The sequence below is a fragment of the Arachis hypogaea genome, chromosome 13 (assembly GCF_003086295.3).
Source record: "Arachis hypogaea cultivar Tifrunner chromosome 13, arahy.Tifrunner.gnm2.J5K5, whole genome shotgun sequence".
Classification (NCBI taxonomy): domain Eukaryota; kingdom Viridiplantae; phylum Streptophyta; class Magnoliopsida; order Fabales; family Fabaceae; genus Arachis; species Arachis hypogaea.
The window spans coordinates 110,738,283-110,757,367 of record NC_092048.1 but is presented as its reverse complement, the minus strand read 5'-3'; the positions used below and the strand labels follow the sequence as shown (position 1 = coordinate 110,757,367).

Genomic DNA, 19,085 nt, shown 5'->3' with positions numbered 1-19,085 from the left:
GTTGCATTCTCCGGATCAATTTCATTTTCATCTCTTCCTCAATCAATGCACTCATTGATCTCCTTGGCAATCTTAAGTGATCGAATTACAATTCCTTGTAATTCAATCTCTCAAATCTTGATCAATAGCCAATTTCTTGGTCAATTGCTCATGAGAAGAGATGAAGTATGGTCACTGATTATACCACATGCATTTCCCAAATCAAGTGTTGAGAGGATTATAGTTACATATCCATCCAAACCCAATTTGGTCCAGCATGAGAAAGCATTTCTAGCATGATCTCTTCATTCCTCTTTCAAGGTTCAGAAGAGATCCAAGTTTGAATAGCCTCTTTTCCAAGATAACTATCCAATTGGATGAAGATCGAAAGCTTTCAAGTAAAATCAGGAGAAAAGATAGAAGAAGAATAATGAAAACTAGTATTGATCCATCAAATTACAACAGAGCTCCCTAACCCAATGAAAGGGGTTTAGTTGTTCATAGCTCTAGAAAATAAAAATAAAGATGGAGAATACATGATGAAACTAGAAGTGCAGAGAAAGTAAAATACAGAGAGTAGTTCTATGCCAAGAGGCTCCCTATATTTTCCAAAACTCCCAAAATAATTCAAAGCTACTCCTATATATACTACTCTTCTGATCTTCTAGTTGCATCTTCAAGTCTTGGGTATGGGCCTTTGGATCTTGAGTTTGAAGTAGTTATCTTCTTCATTGGGCTTGGCTTTACTTGCAGAGAGAAAGTGTGAAATGGGCAGAGACTTTAGCTCAAGACGTTATTGGTGTTAACGTTCAGTGAAAATATGGGTTCGAGAACGTTAGTGACAATCACCTTTTTCACTAACGTTCCTCACCCAAGTAAGAGCCACGTTAACCTCAACGTTAGTGGCACAAACGTTGCCACTAACGTTGCCTCTTTGTCCTTCACACACGTTATTGGGACTTACCTTTCCCAATAACGTTGAGAAGCCTCCTCCTTCCCTACGTTAGAGTCCGCGTTAACTTAGTTAACGTGGCTCCTTAACGTAGGCTTCCCAACCTTCGAGAACGTTAGTGACACTTACCTTTGTCACTAACGTTCCAATGTGCCCCTAGCTGTCACGTTAGAGTCCACGTTAACTAGGTTAACGTGGCTGTGCTAGCCATCTCCAATGTTAGTGACAAAGGTGAATGTCACTAACGTTGGCTCATCATCTCTCCTCCTCACGTTAGCTTTCACGTTAACTAAGTTAACGTGGGAGTTAACGTGGCTCATTGTGGCTTGTGTGGGCTCCTTCCAACGTTAGTGACAATGTTAGGTGTCATTAACGTTGGCGATCACCTTCCTTCTTCACGTTAGCTTCCACGTTAACTAGGTTAACGTGGGAGTTAACGTGGCTTATTGGGACTTGTGTGGGTTAATCCCAACGTTAGTGACAATGTTTGGTGTCACTAACGTTGTCGATCACCTACTTTCTTCACGTTAGCTTCTACGTTAACTAGGTTAACGGGGAAGTTAACGTGGCTTATTGTGACTTGGCCAACGTTAGTGACAAAGTTGAATGTCACTAACTTTGGCTTCCCCTTTACTTCTTAACGTTAGAAGCCACGTTAACTAAGTTAACATGGCTCTTAACGTGGCCACTTATGAGCTTGGTCCAACGTTAGTGACAAAGGTAAGTGATGAGCGGATAATTTATATGCTTTTTGGCATTGTTTTTAGTATATTTTTAGTAGGATCTAGTTACTTTTAGGGATGTTTTCATTAGTTTTTATGTTAAATTCACATTTCTAGACTTTACTATGAGTTTGTGTGCTTTTCTGTGATTTCAGGTATTTTCTGGCTGAAATTGAGGGACTTGAGCAAAAATCAGATTCAGAGGTTGAAGAAGGACTACTGATGCTGTTGGATTCTGATCTCCCTGCACTCAAAGTAAATTTTCTAGAGCTACAGAACTCAAAATGGCGCGCTTTTAATTGCGTTGGAAAGTAGACATCCAGAGCTTTCCATCAATATATAATAGTTTATACTTTGGCCGAGTTTAGACGACGCAAAAGGGCGTTGAACGCCAGTTCTACGCTGCAGTCTGGAGTTAAACGCCAGAAACACGTCACGAACCAGAGTTGAACGCCAGAAACACGTTACAACCTGGCGTTCAACTCCAGAAAGAGCCTCTGCACGTGTAACATTCAAGCTCAGCCCAAGCACACACCAAGTGGGACCCGGAAGTGGATTTATGCATCAATTACTTACTTCTGTAAACCCTAGTAACTAGTTTAGTATAAATAGGACTTTTTACTATTGTATTAGACATCTTATGATTTTTTAGTTCATCTTTAGGATCATATTGATCACGTTTAGGGGTTGGCCATTCGGCCATGCCTGAACCTTTCACTTATGTATTTTCAAACGGTAGAGTTTCTGCACTCTATAGATTAAGGTGTGGAGCTCTGCTGTTCCTCATGAATTAATGCAAAGTACTACTGTTTTATATTCAATTCAACTTATTCCACTTCTAAGATATTCATTCGCACTTCAACATGAATGTGATGAACGTGACAATCATCATCATTCCCCCAAGAACGCGTGCTTGACAACCACTTCCGTTCCACCTTAGATTGAATGAATATCTCTTGGATCTCTTAGTCAGAATCTTCGTGGTATAAGCTAGATTGATGGCGGCATTCATGAGAGTTCGGAAAGTCTAAACCTTGTCTGTGGTATTCCGAGTAGGACTCTGGGATTGAATGACTGTGACGAACTTCAAACTCGCGAGTGCTGGGCGTAGTGACAAACGCAAAAGGAGGGTGAATCCTATTCCAGTATGATCGAGAACCTCAGATGATTAGCCGTGCTGTGACAGAGCATTTGGACCATTTTCACAAGAGGATAGGATGCAGCCATTGACCACGGTGATGCCTCCAGATGATTAGCCATGCAGTGACAGCGCATCGGACCATTTTCACAGAGAGGATGAAAAGTAGCCATTGACAATGGTGATGTCCTTACATAAAGCCAGCCATGGAAATGAGTAAGACTGATTGGATGAAGACAGCAGGAAAGTAGAAGTTCAGAAGAACGAAAGCATCTCTATACGCTTATCTGAAATTCTCACCGATGAATTATATAAGTGTTTCTATCTTTACTTTCTATTTATTTATTATTTATTTTCGAAAACTCCACAACTATTTGATATCCGCCTGACTGAGATTTACAAGGTGACCATAGCTTGCTTCATACCAACAATCTCCGTGGGATCGACCCTTACTCACGTAAGGTTTATTTCTTGGACGACCCAGTGCACTTGCTGGTTAGTTGTATCGAAGTTGTGAATGAAAAATGATTTATTAAGACGTGCGTACAGAGTTTTTGGCACCGTTGCCTGAGATCACAATTTCGTGCACCAAGTTTTTGGCGCTGTTGCCGGGGATTGTTCGAGTTTGATCAACTGACGGTTCATCATGTTGCTCAGATTAGGTAATTTTCTTCTTATTTTGTTTTCAAAAAAAAAAATTTTTCAAAAAAAAAAATTTTCAAAAATCTTTCAAAAATTTCTCATCTGTTTTCGAAAATTATTCTAAAATTTTTTAAGAATGAATTCTAGTGTTTCTTGAAGCATGTTGAAGCCTGACTGGCTGTAAAGCCATGTCTAAATTTATTTGGACTGGGGCTTCCAACCCAACATTATCAAGAGCAAGCTAGTTGTTGCTAATCCACCTGCTGCTGTTCCAGATCCACCTAATTTACATGCTAAAGTTGACTGGCTATTAAGCCATGTCTAACCCTCAGATTGGAGCTTTAGTCTAAGAGTGCAAGATTCCTAGAATTCATATTAAAAATTTTGGAATCCTTATTTTTCTTTTTCACATTAATTTTCGAAAAATCCAAAAAAAAAATCATAAAAATAAAAAATATTTTGTGTTTCTTGTTTGAGTCTTGAGTCACTTTCAAGTTTAGTATCAATTGCATTTTTTCTAAAAATACTTTGCATTTTTCGAAAATTCATGCATTCATGCATTGCATTCATCATGATCTTCAAGTTGTTCTTGGCCAGTCTTCTTGTTTGATCCTCATATTTTCTTGTTTTGAGTCTTTTCTTGTTTTTCATGTGCATTTTTGCATTCATAGTTTCTGAACATGAAAGATTTCTAAGTTTGGTGTCTTGCATGTTTTCTTTGCATTGAAAAACTTTTCAAAAATATGTTCTTGATGTTCATCATGATCTTCAAAGTGTTCTTGGTGTTCATCTTGACATTCATAGCATTCTTGCATGCATTTATTGTTTTAATCCAAAATTTTCATGCATTGCATCATTTTCATGTTTTTCTCTTTCATCATTAAAAATTCAAAAATCAAAAAAATATCTTTCCCTTTTTCACTCATAAATTTCGAAAATTTGAGTTGACTTTTTCCAAAACTTTTTAAAACTTAGTTGTTTCTTATGAGTCAAATCAAATTTTCAATTTAAAAATCTTATCTTTTTCAAAATCTTTTTCAAAAATCATATCTTTTTCACTTTTCTTATTTATTTTCGAAAATTTTTAAAATATTTTTCAAAAATCTTTTTCTTATCTTTATCTCCTAATTTTCGAAAATAACATCATCAATTAATGTTTTGATTCAAAAATTTCAAGTTTGTTATTTGCTTGCTAAGAAAGATTCAAACTTTAAGTTCTAGAATCATATCTTGTGATTTCTTGTGAATCAAGTCATTAATTGTGATTCTAAAAATCAAATCTTTTTCAAAAACTAATTTCAATCATATCTTTTCAAAAATATCTTCTTATCTTATCTTTTTCAAAAATTTAATTTTAAAATATCTTTTCTAACTTATTATCTTCTTATCTTTTCAAAAATTGATTTTCAAAATTTGTTTCAACTAACTAACTAACTTTTTGTTTGTTTCTTATCTTTTTCAAAACTACCTAACTAACTCTCTCTCTCTAATTTTCGAAAATATCTCCCTCTTTTTCAAAAATTTTTTTTAATTAACTAATTGTTTCAAAATTCAATTTTAATTTGTTTCTTCTTTTAATTTTCGAAAATCACTAACCATTTTTCAAAAATAATTTTCGAAAATCCTTCTCTCTCATCTCCTTCTATTTATTTATTCATCTACTAACATCTCTCCCTCACTCACCAAAAATCCGAACCCTCTCTCTCTCTGAGTTCAGATTTTCTCTTCTTCTTTTCTTCTACTCACACAGGGGAACCTCTATACCTGGGTAAAAAGGATCCCTATTATTATTATTTTTCTGTTCCCTTCTTTTTCATATGAGCAGGAGCAAGGACAAGAACATTCTTGTTGAAGCATATCCAGAACCTGAAAGGACTCTGAAGAGGAAACTAAAAGAAGCTAAATTACAACAATCCAGCAAGCACCTTTCAGACATTTTCAAACCAGGAAGAGGAGATGGCAGCCGAAAATAATAATAATGCAAGGAGGATGCTTGGTGATTTTACTGCACCTAATTCCAATTTACATGGAAGAAGCATCTCCATCCCTGCCATTGGAGCAAACAACTTTGAGCTGACACCTCAATTAGTTTCTCTGATGCAGCAAAACTGCAAGTTTTATGGACTTCCATATGAAGATCCTTTTCAGTTCTTAACTGAATTCTTGCAGATCTGTGATACTGTTAAGACTAATGGAGTAGATCCTGAAGTCTACAGGCTCATGCTTTTCCCTTTTGCTGTAAGAGACAGAGCTAGAATATGGTTGGACTCTCAACCTAAGGATAGCCTGAACTCTTGGGATAAACTGGTCAAGGCTTTCTTAGCCAAGTTCTTTCCTCCTCAAAAGCTGAGTAAGCTTAGAGTGGATGTTCAAACCTTCAGACAGAAAGAAGGTGAATCCCTCTATGAAGCTTGGGAGAGATACAAGGAACTGACCAAAAAGTGTCCTTCTGACATGCTTTCAGAATGGACCATCCTGGATATATTCTATGATGGTCTGTCTGAATTAGCTAAGATGTCATTGGATACTTCTGCAGGTGGATCCATTCACCTAAAGAAAATGCCTGCAGAAGCTCAAGAACTCATTGACATGGTTGCTAATAACCAGTTCATGTACACTTCTGAGAGGAATCCTGTGAGTAATGGGATGCCTCAGAAGAAGGGAGTTCTTGAAATTGATACTCTGAATGCCATATTGGCTCAGAATAAAATATTGACTCAGCAAGTCAATATGATTTCTCAGAGTCTGAATGGAATGCAAGCTGCATCCAACAGTACTCAAGAGGCATCTTCTGGAGAAGAAGCTTATGATCCTGAAAACCCTGCAATAGCAGAGGTGAATTACATGGGTGAACCATATGGAAACACCTATAATCCCTCATGGAAAAATCACCCAAATCTCTCATGGAAGGATCAACAAAAGCCTCAACAAGGCTTTAATAATGGTGGAAGAAATATATTTAACAATAGTAAACCTTTTCCATCATCCACTCAGCAACAGACAGAGAACTCTGAACAAAATACCTCTAATTTAGCAAACTTAGTCTCTGATCTATCTAAGGCCACTGTAAGTTTCATGAATGAAACAAGGTCCTCCATTAGAAATTTGGAGGCACAAGTGGGCCAGCTGAGTAAGAAGATCACTGAAACCCCTCCTAGTGCTCTCCCAAGCAATACAGAAGAAAATCCAAAAGGAAAGTGCAAAGCCATTGATATAACCATCATGGCCGAATCCAAGGAGGAAGGAGAGGACGTGAATCCCAAGGAGAAAGACCTTCTGGGACGTCCAGTGATCAATAAGGAGTTTCCCTCTGAGGAACCAAAGGAATCTGAGACTCATCCAGAGACCATAGAGATTCCATTAAACCTCCTTATGCCATTCATGAGCTCTGATGAGTATTCCTCTTCTGAAGAGAATGAGGATGCTACTGAAGAGCAAGTTGCCAAATTCCTTGGTGCAATCATGAAGGTGAATGCCAATTTATTTGGTAATGAGACTTGGGGAGATGAACCTCCCCTGTTCACCAATGAACTAAATACATTGGATCAACTGAGATTGCCTCAGAAGAAACAGGATCCTAGAAAGTTCCTGATACCTTGTACCATAGGTACCATGACCTTTGAGAAGGCTTTATGTGACCTGGGGTCAGGAATAAACCTTATGCCACTCTCTTAATGGAGAAACTGGGAATCTTTGAGGTACAAGCTGCTAAAATCTCATTAGAGATGGCAGACAATTCTAGAAAACAGGCTTATGGACAAGTAGAGGACATATTAGTAAAGGTTGAAGGCCTTTACATCCCTGCTGATTTCATAATCCTAGATACTGGGAAGGATGAGGATGAATCTATCATCCTTGGAAGACCCTTCCTAGCCACAGCAAGAGCTATGATTGATGTTAACAGGGGTGAACTAGTCCTTCAATTGAATGAGGACTCCCTTGAGTTTAAAACTCAAGGACATCCTTCTGTAAACATGGAAAAGAGGCACAGTAAGCTTCTCTCAAAACAGAGTCAACCAGAGCCCCCACAGTCAAACTCTAAGTTTGGTGTTGGGAGGCCACAACCAAATTCTAAGTTTGGTGTTGAACTCCCATATCCAAACTCTAAGTTTGGTGTTGGGGAGTCTCAACAATACTCTGAACATCTGTGAGGCTCCATGAGAGCCCACTGTCAAGCTATTGACATTAAAGAAGTACTTGTTGGGAGGCAACCTAATTTTTATTTAATTATATTTTTATTAGTTATATGTATTTATAGGTTTATGATCATGTGGAGTCACAAAATAAATCAAAAAATTAAAAACAGAATCAAAAACAGCAGAAAAAAATCACACCCTGGAGGAGGATCTTACTGGCGTTTAAACGCCAGTAAGGAGCATCTGGCTGGTGTTCAACGCCAGAACAGAGCATGGATCTGGCGTTGAACGCCAGAAACAAGCAGCATCCTGGCGTCCAGACGCCAGAAATGCACAGTGAAGAAGAACTGGCGCTAAACGCCAGAAACAAGCATCTGGTTGGTGTTCAACGCCAGAAATATGCTGCATCTGGGCGCTGAACGCCCAGAACAAGCATTAGTTCGGCCTTTAAACGCCAGAATTGCAGCATTTTACATGCCTAATTGCTGCAGGGATGCAATTCCTTGACACCTCAGGATCTGTGGACCCCACAGGATCATCTCAGCATCTGTGGACCCCACAGGATCCCCACCTACCACCACTCACTCTCTTTCCTCTTCTCAATGTTCATCCTCTCTTCCCAATAAACACTCTTCCCCAAAACACTTCACCACTCACATCTATCCACTCTTCCCCCTAAACCTACCTCATAAACTCCACCTACCTTCAAAATTCAAAATCAATTTCCCACCCAAACCCACCCTATATGGCCGAAATTACCCCCCCTCCCCTCCCTATATAAAGCCCTCCATTCTTTCTCATTTTCACACAACACAACCCTCTCTTCTCTTCTTGGCCGAATACACCTCTCCCTCATCTCCTCCATATTTTCTTCTTCTTCTTCATCTATTCTTTCTTCTCTTGCTCGAGGGCGAGCAATATTCTAAGTTTGGTGTGGTAAAAGCATAAGCTTTTTGTTTTTCCATTACCATTGATGGCACCCAAGACCGGAGAATCCTCTAGAAAAGGGAAAGGGAAGACAAAAGCTTCCACTTCCGAGTCATGGGAGATGGAAAGATTCATCTCCAAAGCTCATCAAGACCACTTCTATGATGTTGTGGCCAAGAAGAAGGTGATCCCCGAGGTCCCTTTCAAACTCAAGAGAAATGAGTATCCGGAGATCCAACATGAGATCTATAGAAGAGGTTGGGAAGTTCTAACAAACCCCATCCAACAAATCGGAATTCTAATGGTTCAAGAGTTCTATGCTAATGCATGGATCACAAGGAACCATGATCAAAGTAAGAACCCGAACCCAAAGAATTATCTCACCATGGTTCGGGGGAATTACTTAGATTTTAGTCCAAAAAATGTAAGGTTGGCGTTCAACTTGCCAATGATGGAAGAGAACGCACGCCCCTACACAAGGAGAGTCAACTTTGATCAAAGGTTGGACCAAGTCCTCATGGACATATGTGTGGAAGGAGCTCAATGGAAGATTGACTCAAAAGGCAAACCGGTTCAACTGAGAAGACTGGACCTTAAGCCTGTAGCTAGAGGATGGTTGGAGTTCATTCAACGCTCAATCATTCCCACTAGCAACCGGTCTGAAGTTACTATAGACCGGGCCATCATGATCCATAGCATCATGATTGGAGAAGAAGTGGAGGTTCATGAGATTATACCTCAAGAACTCTACAAGGTGGCTGACAAGTCCTCCACTATGGCAAGGTTAGTTTTTCCTCACCTCATTTGCCATTTATGGAATTCGGCTGGGATTGACATAGAAGGAGACATTCCCATTGAGGAAGAGAAGCCCATCACTAAGAAAAGGATGGAGCAAGCAAGAGAGCCCATTCATGGATCTCAAGAGACGCATGAAGCTCATCATCATGAGATCCCGGAGATGCCTCAAATGCATTTTCCTCCACAAAACTATTGGGAGCAAATCAACACCTCCCTAGGAGAATTAAGTTCCAACATGGGACAATTAAGGGTGGAACATCAAGAGCACTCCATCATCCTTCATGAAATTAGAGAAGATCAAAAAGCAATGAGGGAGGAGCAACAAAGACAAGGAAGAGACATAGAAGAGCTCAAGGACATCATTGGTTCCTCAAGAAGGAAACGCCACCATCACTAAGGTGAATTCATTTCTTGTTCTTACATTCTCTGTTTTTCGTTTTCTTTATGTTAAGTGCTTATCCATGTTTGTGTCTTATTACATGATCAATAGTATTTAGTAACTATGTCTTAAAGTTATGAATGTCCTATGAATCCATCACCTCTCTTAAATGAAAAAATGTTTTAATTCAAAAGAACAAGAAGTACATAAGTTTTGAATTTATCCTTGAACTTAGTTTAATTATATTGATGTGGTGACAATACTTTTTGTTTTCTGAATGAATGCTTGAACAGTGCATATGTCTTTTGAAGTTGTTGTTTAAGAATGTTAAATATGTTGGCTCTTGAAAGAATGATGCCAAGGAGACATGTTATTTGATAATCTGAAAAATCATAAAAATGATTCTTGAAGCAATAAAAATCAGCAAAGAACAAAGCTTGCAGAAAAAAAATAGCGAAAAAAAATAGAAAGAAAAAGAAAAAGCAAGCAGAAAAAGCCAAAGCTCTTAAAACCAAGAGGCAAGAGCAAAAAGCCAATAGCCCTTAAAACCAAAAGGCAAGGGTAAATAAAAAGGATCCCAAGGCTTTGAGTATCAGTGGATAGGAGGGCCTAAAGGAATAAAATCCTGGCTTAAGCGGCTAAAACAAGCTGTCCCTAACCATGTGCTTGTGGCGTGAAGGTGTCAAGTGAAAACTTGAGACTGAGCGGTTAAAGTCAAGGTCCAAAACAAAAGAAGAGTGTGCTTAAGAACCCTGGACACCTCTAATTGGGGACTTTAGCAAAGCTGAGTCACAATCTGAAAATGTTCACCCAGTTATGTGTCTGTGGCATTTATGTATCTGGTGGTAATACTGGAAAACAAAGTGCTTAGGGCCACGGCCAAGACTCATAAAATAGCTGTGTTTAAGAATCAACATACTGAACTAGGAGAATCAATAACACTATCTGAACTCTGAGTTCCTGTAGATGCCAATCATTCTGAACTTCAATGGATAAAGTGAGATGCCAAAACTATTCAAGAGGCAAAAAGCTACAAGTCCCGCTCATCTTATTGGAGCTATGTTTCATTGATAGTTTGAAATTTATAGTATATTCTCTTCTTTTTATCCTATTTGATTTTTAGTTGCTTGGGGACAAGCAACAATTTAAGTTTGGTGTTGTGATGAGCGGATAATTTATACGCTTTTTGGCATTGTTTTTAGTATGTTTTTAGTAGGATCTAGTTACTTTTAGGGATGTTTTCATTAGTTTTTATGTTAAATTCACATTTCTAGACTTTACTATGAGTTTGTGTGCTTTTCTGTGATTTCAAGTATTTTCTGGATGAAATTGAGGGACTTGAGCAAAAATCAGATTCAGAGGTTGAAGAAGGACTGCTGATGCTGTTGGATTCTGACCTCCCTGCACTCAAAGTGGATTTTATGGAGCTATAGAACTCAAAATGGCGCGCTTCCAATTGCGTTGGAACTTAGACATCCAGGGCTTTCCAGCAATATATAATGGTTCATACATTGGCCGAGTTTAGATGACGCAAAAGGGCATTGAACGCCAGTTCTACGCTGTAGTCTGGAGTTAAACGCCAGAAACACGTCACGAACCAGAGTTGAACGCCAGAAACACGTTACAACCTGGTGTTCAACTCCAGAAAGAGCCTCTGCACGTGTAAAATTCAAGCTCAGTCCAAGCACACACGAAGTGGGCCCCGGAAGTGGATTTATGCATCAATTACTTACTTCTGTAAACCCTAGTAACTAGTTTAGTATAAATAGGACTTTTTACTATTGTATTAGACATCTTATGATTTTTTAGTTCATCTTTAGGATCATATTGATCACGTTTGGGGGCTGGCCATTTGGCTATGCCTGAACCTTTCACTTATGTATTTTCAAACGGTAGAGTTTCTACACTCCATAGATTAAGGTGTGGAGCTCTGCTGTTCCTCATGAATTAATGCAAAGTACTACTGTTTTTTTATTCAATTCAACTTATTCCACTTCTAAGATATTCATTCGCAATTCAACATGATTGTGATGAACGTGACAATCATCATCATTCCCTATGAACGCGTGCCTGACAACCACTTCCGTTCTACCTTTGATTGAATGAGTATCTCTTGGATCTCTTAGTCAGAATCTTCGTGGTATAAGCTAGATTGATGGCGGCATTCATGAGAGTCCGGAAAGTCTAAACCTTGTCTGTGGTATTCCGAGTAGGACTCTGGGATTGAATGACTGTGACGAACTTCAAACTCGCGAGTGCTGGGCGTAGTGACAGACGCAAAAGGAGGGTGAATCCTATTCCAGTATGATCGAGAACCTCAGATGATTAGCTGTGCTGTGATAGAGCATTTGGACCATTTTCACAAGAGGATAGGATGCAGCCATTGACCACGGTGATGCCTCCAGATGATTAGCCATGCAGTGACAGCGCATCGGACCATTTTCACAGAGAGGATGAAAAGTAGCCATTGACGATGGTGATGTCCTTACATAAAGCCAGCCATGGAAAGGAGTAAGACTGATTGGATGATGAAGACAGCAGGAAAGCAGAAGTTCAGAAGAACGAAAGCATCTCTATACGCTTATCTGAAATTCTCACCGATGAATTACATAAGTGTTTCTATCTTTACTTTCTATTTATTTATTATTTATTTTCGAAAACTCCATAACTATTTGATATTCGCCTGACTGAGATTTACAAGGTGACCATAGCTTGCTTCATACCAACAATCTCCGTGGGATCGACCCTTACTCACGTAAGGTTTATTACTTGGACGACCCAATGCACTTGCTGGTTAGTTGTATCGAAGTTGTGAATGAAAAACGATTTATTAAGACGTGCGTACAGAGTTTTTGGCGCCATTGCCTGAGATCATAATTTCGTGCACCAGTAAGTGTCACTAACGTTGGCTCCATTTCCTTTCCTCCACGTTAGAGTTCATGTTAATTTAGTTAACGTGACTCTTAACCTGGGCAATGATGATTTTGAGAGCGTTATTGGCGATTACTTTTCTCATTAACTTTGCAAGTTACTCCCATTCTACGTTAGGAGTTACGTTAATTAGATTAACGTGGCTGCTAACGTGGTTCTTCCTTGCTTCCTTTGTCCTGAAATCAAGCAATAGAGTGCATCAAAGTTCTAGTCCAAGTCATGAGAAATACAACATCCAATTTGTCATTAAATTCATGCAAAATCCTCATGAAATCATGTAAAGTGCACAATGTATGCTTGAATCAAGATGTAAGTGAATATCTACCCAAAACTAGCTTATTTTCTAAGGAAATGCATGAAACTACCCTAAAAACAGTAAAGAAAAGGTCGGTATCAATCAGCAATTCCCAATTTTAAATCAACAGCTGAGTTTGATAACTCAAGCGTTACCAATTACTTACCCAAAGCCAAAAGGGAAAATAAGTCTAAATTAAATTGAAAGCATTATAAATAGAGTAAAACAATCATTAATCTGAAATACCTCAAATTGCATTAAATAGAATATTCAAATCTTAACATGAAAAGGTTCATAAGCTAAATTAGCAACATAAGTAATTAACAAATAAAAGCATTAGAGTATCTAAAAGTAGAAGAGAAACATAAAGTAAAAGAAATATTGAACCTGGCATTGAAGTAATAATCATAAAATAAAAGGAATCCTAATCCTAAAACTTAAGAGTGAGGAGAGAGCTCTCTCTCTAAAAGCTACATTTAAAACCTAAAATTGAATTATGAATGTTCTATCAATTGTTTTTTTGGTTCCCCCATTCTCTGGCTTATATTCTGTGTTTCTGGATTTGGAATTGGGCCAAAAAAGGGTCCAAAAATTGCTGGGGGCATTTTTTGCAAATTCCTGTACGTGGCGTCTGTCACACGAGCGCGTAGGTCACGCGTTCGCGTGGTCTGGAGGTTTTTTTTGTCACGCGTACGCGTCAGTCACGCATACGCGTCATTTGCGTTCTGCTCAAGGCACGCGTCTGTGTCAGTCACGCGTTCGCGTCGATGCCATTTCGTGCTAGGCACGCGTCTGCGTCATCCATACGTTCGCGTCGCTGCCTTTTCTTCAAAACTCCATTTTTTTGCTTTCCTTCCATTTTTGTATGTTTCTTTTCTATCCTTTAAGCAATTCCTGCCCTATGAGACCTGAAAATACTTAACACACAAATCACAGTATCGAATGGTAATGAAGGATAATTAAATTTAATATTTTTAAAGTATAGGAAACATGTTTTTCACATATATCATAAAATAAGGAAGGGAAAGTAAAACCATTCAATTCATATGAATAAGTGGGTGAAGAATTGATAAAAACACTTAATTGAGTACAAAATGAATCATAAAATATGGGTTTATCAACCTCCCTACACTTAAATAATAGCATGTCCTCATGCTAAATCCAAGAGAAAAGAGTAAAGGTAGAATGGTGGAATCTTATGCAATGCAATCTATTCTAAATGCAAACTATCTAAATGAATCATGCAATTCTAATTACTATCCACCTATATATATAGAGCTTACATGTGGTTAATTTGATTAATATTCTTCAAGGAATCATATATGTACAATTAAGGCCAAGCCATATTAAAATACATTCACAATTGAGTTAGGTTAAACCCCGAGAAGTGCGCCTTTGGTGTACAAAGTGGAAAATTCCTCAGCTTCATGCTTACCAACCGAGGAATTGAAGCGAATCCTGAAAAATGCCAAGCTGTTTTGGACATGAAAAGCCCACAAACAATTATAGAAGTCCAATAATTAATGGGGATATTAGCCTGCTTTCTAGATTTCTTCCTTGTCTAGCTTCCAAATTTTTCTATTTTTTCCAAACACTAAAAAAGAAAAAAGCTTTTCACTGGACTGATGAATGTGAAAAATTTTTTACAGCCATAAAAGAAACCATTTCAAAACCCCCTGTTTTAAAAACACCCCTTCATGGGGAACCACTTTATCTATATCTATCTATGACTGACTGGGCCATAAACTCTGTTCTTATTGCAGAAAGACAAAAGCAGCAGCTGCCGATCTATTTCATCAATAAGACTCTACAAAATGCCAAACTTCGCCATCCGAGGAATGAGAAGCTGGCTTTAGCTCTGACATTTTTGGCACAAAGACTTCGGCCATATTTTCAAAGCGATTCCGTATACGTTCGGACAGATCAAACCCTTGCCACAACTCCTTCAAAAGCCAGAGTTAGCAGGCCGACTAGTTAAATGGTCGTTGAGCTTTCAGAGTTTGATATTCATTATCAGGGATGAGGGCCGATCAAATCTCAATATCTGGTAGATTTTATAGCCAAATTCACAGTTCCAGACACAACCGAAGACTCAACCCAATGGTCTTTATATGTAGATGGTTCTTCTAATCCACAAGGGTGTGAAGCTGAAATCATACTTAAAGGTGGAAATGGCAACATCATCGAGCAATCCCTACACTTTTATTTCAAGGCGAGCAACAATCAGAGTGAGTACGAGGCTCTTATTGCCGGCCTCAAACTCGCTGCCGATCTAAACATTACTGATCTCAAGGTATATTGTGATTCCTTGCTCATTGTACAGCAGGTGAATGATTTATACCAGGTAAAGGATCCTTTATTATCCAAATACCTTGCAACTGTTCAAAAATTACAGTCAAATATTTACAAAGTGTGAAATTCAACATATACCTCGTGAGAATAATAGCCGAGCTGATATTCTATCTAAGCTTGCTAGTACTCAAACAACCAACTCATCCCTTTTACAATCCACACTACTTAAACCCAGTATAGATCTCACAGAAGTTCTAATTGTTTCACAGGATGCAGATTGGCGAGAACGTTACATAAACTATCTTCGAACAGGAATCTTGCCAGACGCCATTGAAAATGCTCGGCACTTTCGCCGACAAGTTTCATTTTTTACTATTTATAACAACTGCCTATATAGATGAGGATTTTCTCGTCCTTTACTTAAATGTCTTAACAGGTCAGAAGCTGACTTTGTACTTGCTGAGGCACATGAAGGAATCTGTGGTACGCACCTCAGAGCCCGAAGTCTGTCTTCAAAGATCCTCTGGGCTGGTTTCTTTTGGACGACATTACAATAGGATTGCAAAGTAAAGGTCAAAAGCTGTGATAACTGCCAAAAGCATAGTCTGATTACACACCTCCCGGCCGAACTCCTTCACAGTTCCGAGGTAAGTTGGCTGTTCAACCAGTGGGGCATCGACATCCTTGGCCCCTTCCCTTTAGCGGCAGGTCAGGTAAAATTCTTAATAGTAGCAATTGATTACTTTTCAAAATGGATAGAGGTACAACCCCTAGCAAAAATCACCTCACAACAAATGGTTTTCTTTGTATGGAAACATATTATCTGTAGATTCGGCATTCCTCGGCATATTATCACTGATAATGGTCGCCAGTTTGCCGATCACAAATTCACCTCCTTTTTGTAGGATTTAAAGATCAGACAATATTTCTCATCGGTAAAACACCCACAGACAAATGGGTTAGCCGAGGCTGCAAATAAAGTCATCCTCCATGCTTTAAAAAAGAAACTAGATGATGCCAAAGGGCTCTGGAAAGAATTAATACCTGAAGTCATATGGGGATACAACACCACTATCCACTCAATAACAAAAGAAACACCTTTCCATTTGATATATGGGACGGATGCAATGATACCTGATAAACCATTAATTTATGGTTTATATTGTGTTTAATTATGTGGTATTATCAACTCTTTACCCACTTATTCATTAAAAAAAAGGCATGCATTTATAATTCCTTCCTAAAAATGCCTTATGGTTGAAAACTTGCTTCCTAAGAGACTTTTAATTATGTATTTTAATTCTCTTTTATTCCATTCGATGCCGTGATCTATGTGTTAAGTGTTTCAGGCTTTATAGGGCATGAATGAGTTAGAGATTAGAAAGGAAGCTTGCAAAAATGGAAGGAACACAAGAAATTGAGGAGATGACCAACGAGAAGTGATGCGGACGCATGGCTCACGCGATCGCGTGGATTGGAAACTGCATCAGTGACGCGAAGGCGTGGACGACGCGCACGCATGGCAAAGCAAACGCTGAATGACGCGTCCGCATGAATGACGCGATCACGTGACATGCGCGATCTGCATAATCTGCAGAATTTGCTGGGGGCAATTTTGGGCCCTGTTTTGACCCAGTTTTCGGCCAAGAAAAGCAAACTAGAGCCAGGAAACATGCAGAAACGAAAGAGAACATTCATTCTACACAGTTTTAGTTTTTAGATCTAGTTTTACTCCTCCTCTAGGTTTTTCTCTCCACACATTCATAGTTCTTAGGATTTCATTTATAATTGTTTTTGTATTGGGATATTGAGAAGAGTTATTGCCTCAGCAAGACTTCGTCATTCTAGTTCATTCTCTTTACTTGTCTCTTACTCTTCCATTGGATTATTTTAGAATTTATTAATACAAGAATTACTTTTATTTTTAATTGATTTCTTTGATTATTACTTATCATGTCTTTCTTTAATTCCCTTTCCTATGTTATGAATTCTACATTCACGATGAGCGAGTAGTTCCATAACTTGATTGGGAGTTGATTGAAAGGAAGACCTTGAGTTGGAATGCTTAAAAGAAAAATTGTAATTGAGTTTATTGTTGGATTGCCCTCTAGTCACTGACACCAATCCCTTTCAATTAAGCGGATTGGAACTTGTGAATAGAAATAGCATTCCAACTTGTTTGACTTTCCCTTACCTAGTAAGGGATAACTAAATAGAACAACCTTCAATTGTCAATTAATCTTGAGAGTACTCCAACAAGAATAGGGCTTCTAGCTAATCTACTCCCAGTCAAGGCTTTTATTTAAATCACATAAATTCTCTAATTTAATTTCCTGTTCATCAACTCAATTCATTTTTGAAAACATCTGATTAATACAATAGCACACCTTTCTGCAACTCGTTGGGAGACGACCTGGGATTCATACTCCCAGTATTTTAATTTTAATTTTTGTGACAACCCTTCTAAATTGATAGGCGGATTTCTGGTTGGTTGAGAACTATACTTGCAACGCATATCTTATAACAATTCTTAACTCGCCAATTTTCGCCACGTCAATTTTTAGCGCCGTTGCAGGGGAGTTGCAATAGAGTGCTAAGTTATTGATTGGAAATTATTTATTTGCCTTTTATTTTATTTTGCTACTATGAGCTGCATGTTTCTTTCGTTAGATGACACGTTCACTTCCTGATCCAAGCCTGCCAGCATTCGATCCTGAGATTGAAAGAACTATTTCACGAATAAGGCAAGGTCGGCGTCGGTTAGCCCTCTCTGAGGGCGGATCTGAAACGTCACTTGAGGAAGAAACCAGCTCCCGTTCTACTGATTCGGTTGATTTACGTGCAGGTGACATGGCAGCACCTAGAAGAGTTACTATCCAGGAGGCTGGAGCCCCTGATTTTTCAATGCAACCGTTTCAAGCGCATCACCTAGCGGTGGCTACAGATTTTGAAATAAAGACTGCACTGCTCAATTTGATGCCCAAGTTTCATGGCTTACATGCTCAAGAGCCTATCAAGCACCTGAGAGATTTCCAAGCAGCCTGTTCTACTGTAAGGCGTGATAGTGCATATGAAACTTCAATCTTGTTAAAAGCCTTCCCATTCTCTCTTGAGGGAAAGGCAAGAGAGTGGTACTACACTCAACCCACAGCAACTGTATCCGACTGGGATACACTTAGAAGAGAATTTTTGGAAAAGTTCTTTCCAGCTGAAGTTACTGATAAACTGAGAAAAGACATTTCCATGATTGTTCAGGATGAATCCGAGACTCTCTATGAATATTGGGAGCGCTTCAATAATCTTCTGGAAGCATGCCCCCACCATATGATTAACAAGATAGTGTTGCTCGGTTACGTCACACAAGGCATGAGGCACCAAGATAAGACCATATTGGAAAGTGCTAGCAATGGGTCTATAAAAAAGCACAAGACCACTGATGAGGCATGACAATTGATCAGCGACTTAGCTGAATCTACTCGGAATCACAGGCAGAAATAAGGCCGTTCAAAAGCTATTGCAGAAATATCCTCTAGCAAAGAGACTGCTGCTCTAACTCAGAGTATCTGTGAAATGACCAACTTACTGAAGTAGATGCAATTGAATCAGCAACAAGTTCAGCAAGCTCAACCTTCTCCACCACAGCAAAGCCAACAGTTAGTCCCACAGAGAGTTTGCAGAGTCTGTGATGATTATAGCCATTATACTGATGAATGTCCACAGCTCCAGCAGGAAGACAACACCGTGGCATCCACTCATAACTTCTAGGACCACCCCAACCAATGGTACAATCAAGGTGGCAGTTACAGCCATGGATGGCAGGACAATTCTAACCAGAATTGGAGGGACAACAATAACAGAGGAGGCAGAGACAATCAGGAAAATCAGAGGTGGAAT

General features: G+C 38.8%; 2 non-coding genes across 2 annotated transcripts; both read right to left on the bottom strand.

Moving 5' to 3' along the window:
* Nucleotides 1–5,785: 5,785 nt before the first annotated feature.
* Nucleotides 5,786–5,893, bottom strand: LOC112739756 (small nucleolar RNA R71). The gene has a single exon (XR_003170693.1). It is a non-coding gene; the product is annotated as a small nucleolar RNA R71 (small nucleolar RNA).
* A 12,520-nt stretch (nt 5,894–18,413) lies between these two features.
* LOC112738959 (small nucleolar RNA R71) lies at nt 18,414–18,521 on the bottom strand. The gene has a single exon (XR_003169905.1). It is a non-coding gene; the product is annotated as a small nucleolar RNA R71 (small nucleolar RNA).
* Between the last annotated feature and the right edge of the window lie 564 nt (nt 18,522–19,085).